Below are 4,786 nucleotides of genomic sequence, written 5' to 3' on the forward strand. Positions count from 1 at the left end.
CAACCAATCAGTGGAGACCACAACCTTGAGGTGGCACACCTGGGAGGCTGATGAATATTCTATTGAAATACTCCCCTGAGCCGAAACCGGTTTGGCTCAGTGGATAGAGCGTCAGCCTGTGGACTGAAAGGTCCCCGGTTTGATTCCAGTCAAGGGCATGTACCTTGGTTGCGGGCAGTAGGGAGTGTGCAAGAGGCAGCTGATTGATGATTTTCTCTCATCGATGTTTCTAACTCTTTATCCCTCTCTCTTTCTCTCTGTAAAAAAAATCAATAATATATTAAAAAGAGAAAAAAAGAAAAAAAAAGAAATACTTGCTGAAACTCCCAGATAAAAGCCCCTAAGCTAGGAACCCTACACCTGCTCTCTCCCTTTTACTGGAGCGTGCCAAGCCTTTCCTCTCACTTTTGTCTCTCTTCCAGCCCAGCAAATGGAATCTTGACCTACCTTTCTTTGTCTTTTTTTTTTTTTTTAACTTGTGGACATTTTAATGAACTTCCTTCCACGTGGTGTCAAGCTGCCAGCACACAGGCCCCATAACACCCTTCATCTTCTCCTCAGCTCCTCTGCCGGAGAACTTGGCCTTCACAGCGACAGGCTGCCTTGGGAGCTTTCCCTTCCCCAGAACTCTGCAGTAGCCGGATGGCACCTCATCCATGGAAAGAGCAGCTCTAGGCTGGTTTTTGGCAGCCTTTCCCCGTGTCTGCTCACTGACCAGGGTGCACAGATTATCAAGGTTGACAGTTGGGCAGAAGCTCTGTCTCCTCTTTACCAGTAAGCGGCGATGCCTCCCACCAGCTTCCCCAAAGTAGCCTGGGTGGTATTTGTCGAAGTTCATCTTGGGGTGGTGGAAGCCGCCAGTATTACCCGCCCCCTCACCCTCCTCCCTGTGCTTGCAATAAGGCAATGGCTGTGGCTCACGTGGCCCAGAAGTTTCCGGGTCTTCCTCAGTCTAGATGGTATGTCTGTGGCCCAGATGCAAGACCTCTTTGCTTCCCCTCCAATCTTCTTTGCCTCACCTCTTCTCATCAATTAAGATTCTTGGCTCCCTGACTTTTACCTTCAACGCCAGGGCCAAGTATTTGGCCTTCATCTTTATTTCTTTGGTGTTTGGACCCTAGTTTTCTCCTGTGCACTCTGCTCTGATTCATGTCTCCATCCTCGGGTTATTCCATCATCTCCCGAGGCCTCAGCCCTGTCAAGTCTGAGAGCCACTCCTACATGGTATCAGCCAGGATTCGCGGTTGCAAACAGAAACTACTCTAGCTAGTTTTGGCAGGAAAACAAAATGTTAATTTAATAAAGGATGTCTGGTATCTCCTGGAATCTCCTGGAGGGCTGGGGAGTCAGGGAGAGGCTCTGCAGCCAGAATCACGCCCACAACATGTGTGAGGGCTGCGGAGGGGAGAGAGCAGTACTGTGGCTCAGCAGGGCACCACAGCCCCTGCCAGTGGGGACTCCACCCAAGCAATGTCTCCAAGGAGGTTCTGGAAGAGTGAGCCCTGTGGTCGTTCTTGTGAAATGGGAGTTTGTAAGGCCCTGGTCAGTGTGGCTCAGTTCGTTGGGTCTCGTCCTGTGCACTGAGGAGTCACTGGTTGGAATCCTCGTTGGAGCACATGCCCAGGTTGTGGGTTCGATCCCTGGTGGGGGTTGTGCAAGAGGCAGCAGATCAATGTTCTGCTCTCACATTGTTTCTCTCTCTCCCTCTCTCCCCTTCCTCTTTCTCTCAAGAAAAAAATAAATCAATAAAAATTATTTTTAAAATACTCACTAGAGGATTTTTTTCTCATTACTTTTTAGAGAAAGTGGAAGTGAGGGCTGGGGGAGGGGAGGGTGTGTGGGGAGGAGAAGAGAGAGAGCGAAAGAAAGAAACATCGATGTGAGAGAGATACACATCCATTGGTTGCCTCCCCCACAGCCGTGGCAGGCAAACTGAGGCCCCTTGAGTGTGGCTCTTCCACAAAATACCACAGCCTGGGTGAGTCTATTTTGAAGAAGTGGCCTTAGAAGAAGTTTAAGATAAAAAAAAATTTAGCTTACAAAGCAGCAGCCAGGCTGGGTGCGCACAGGCCTGGAGTGGCTGGGCACGGAGCAACCGGGCCCAGAGCAGCCGGGTTGGGTGCGGCCAGGCCCGGAACAGCATCAGCCAGGCCAGGCCTGGAGCAGCCGGGTTGGGAGCAGCCAGGCCCAGAGCAGCAGCAACCAAGCCCGGAGCAGCCAGGTCGGGAGCAGCCAGCCCCGGAGCAGCAGCAGCCAGGCCGGGAGCGGCAGTGGCCAGGCCCGGAGCAGCTGGTTGTGGAACGGACCAGAGCAACAGAGGCCAGGCCCAGAGCGGCCAGGCCCGAAGCAGCTCGCTCCTTGCCTGCCCCCGCCCCAAGGCTGCCTCTCAGACATGGCTGGAAACTTTTGGGGGAACTTGAGGGTCTGCTGAATCAAGTGATAAGGGCTTGGATCTGGATGTGTTGAGTTGGTATAGCGCTGGGGTGTTGATCTGTGAGTGCCTTGTGTGGGGCCTGGATGAGGTTGGTTGATCTATTTGGAAATGTCTTTTGTGTCAAGTGTATCCTTGGGCATGTGGAGGTATTATTGATTTGAGAAAATGCTAAGTAACTGATTTACTATCTGAAAAATTTAAAGTACTGAAAGTTTAAGGTCTCTTGCCAAAAAGAGGTTTTAAAGCTAACACCTTAATTTTAATGGAGAAAGGGAATGACAAGCCCTTCTCACCCAGAACAGATAATCCAATTCCAACCAGCAGCTATGTTTAAACAATGTGTCCATTTATACTTGAATGGCAACACCTTTTGATAGCCTAAAGGCAAGTTTACATGTAAACAAGTTTGCTCTCAATTCCCAGGACAGGAAAAAAAACAAGGTTTAAAATTATTAGATTTTAAAATTTATTCTTAGAAGTGTAAAAGTTTATTAATTAAAAACAAAACAAACAAAAAAAAGCAATAACAAAAAAGGAGATTGAAAAACCAGATGAACAATAATAGCTGTTCATTGTAGTAGAGTCAGCAATATGGGAGGGGAGTGGACTGACTGTCCTTGGGGAAAGGGAGGGAGGAAGAGACTGAACATAAACTGTGCACCTATGGATGAGGACAATGTGGGGTAGGGAGGGGGCAGAGGATGGGGTGGGAACCTGGTGGAAGGGGGAAGAAATGAGGAACCTTTGTAATAATATGAACAATAAAGATTGGTTAAAAAAACAAACAAACAAACAAATAAATAAATAAATAAAAAAGGGGAAAAATTATTAGATTTTAAAATTTATTCTTAGAAGTGTAAAAGTTTATTAATTAAAAAACAACAACAACAACAACAAAAGGAGATTGAAAAACCTGATGAGCAATGATAGCTGTTCATTGTAGTAGAGTCGGAGATATGGGAGGGGAGTGGACTGACTGTTCTCGGGGAAAGGGGGAGTGGTGGAGGGAGGAAGATGCTGAACATAAACTGTGCACCTATGGATGAGGACAATGGGGGATGGGGAGGGAGGGAGGGTGGGGTGGGAACCTTTGGAGGGGGGAAGAAATGAGGAACCTTTGTAATAATATGAACAATAAAGATTGATTTAAAAAAAAAGTATCCACTTTCAAATAAATAAATAAATAAATAAATAAAAATAAAATTGCAGTTCTCATCTAAAAAAAAAAAATTAGCTCACAAAACAAATTTCAATTGTTGTACTGTTGATATTTAGCTCTGTTGACTAATGAGTTTGCCGACCACTGCCCCACAGGATCCAACCAGGGCAGAGACTGAACCTGCAATTGAGGTATGTGCCCTTGACTGGGAATTGAACATGAGACCCTTCAGCACATGGGTTAATGCTCTAACCATTGAGCCAGGGTTAAAAAATTATTTTAGTGGAAGATTGTAAGGGCTCCTGCTTTGCCAGTTGTTCCTCTCTGGTGTGGAATCTTTATGATTATGAATGATTGGTGAAAGCTAAGTGCACACAGAGAGGGAGGTGCCATAGAGCTAATGAAGGGTGTGCTTCAGGACCCTTCTCCCTCAGGATCCCTTTCCCCCAGCCCTGGAAGAGTCCTAGAAATGTCATAAGTTTGGGAAAATTAACAAAAGACATCATACCTACAAATCTGCCTTCCCTATCCCACTTACTAAATTTATATATTATCAACCATAAGCTGTGAAAGTTTAAAGAAATTTTACTAAACTGTCAATAATATCCTATCTAATAAAAGAGAAACAAGCAAATTGACCATACCTTCACTACACCTGCAAGCCATGCCCACCAGCCAATCAGGAGCGAGTATGTAAATTAATCCAACCAAGATGGTGGTTGATTTGCATATCCAGACGCAGAGTGAAGACTGAAGACAGTGTGTAGAAGGAAGCCAAGTGCTGCAGAAGAGAGTAAGCTAAGGAGAAACAAGTGGGGCAGTAGAGAAGGGAGGGAAGCAGGAGGGGCAGCAGAGATGGCCGCAGGAAGCTCTATTCTTGCAGGAATAGGCCCAGGGAAGCCCTGTTCTTGCAGGGATCTTCCCACAATGGGCCTCTAGTACATATATAAAAGACCAACCTTGTTAAAGGAAAAAAGAAAGCATATATTTATTTATTTTTAATAAAATATATTACTGTGCTGGGGAGTGGGAGTGACCATGGAGAGGTCAATTGGGGGGTAGGAGGAGAGACATATTTAATATTTTAAACAATAAAAATTTTTTAAAAAATTACAAAATCTTAGTATGTGAAGACAGAGTACACAGCTAAAATAACAAAGGAAAGTATTAAAAAGGTGTATTAGACAATTACT

General features: G+C 45.6%; 1 pseudogene; it reads right to left on the reverse strand.

Annotated features, from left to right (window-relative positions):
- Positions 1-479: 479 nt before the first annotated feature.
- On the reverse strand, positions 480-1,203 carry LOC118706005 (annotated as a pseudogene).
- Positions 1,204-4,786: the final 3,583 nt, after the last annotated feature.

The sequence above is a fragment of the Pipistrellus kuhlii genome, unplaced genomic scaffold, assembly GCF_014108245.1.
Source record: "Pipistrellus kuhlii isolate mPipKuh1 unplaced genomic scaffold, mPipKuh1.p scaffold_m20_p_5, whole genome shotgun sequence".
Taxonomy (NCBI): Eukaryota; Metazoa; Chordata; class Mammalia; order Chiroptera; family Vespertilionidae; genus Pipistrellus; species Pipistrellus kuhlii.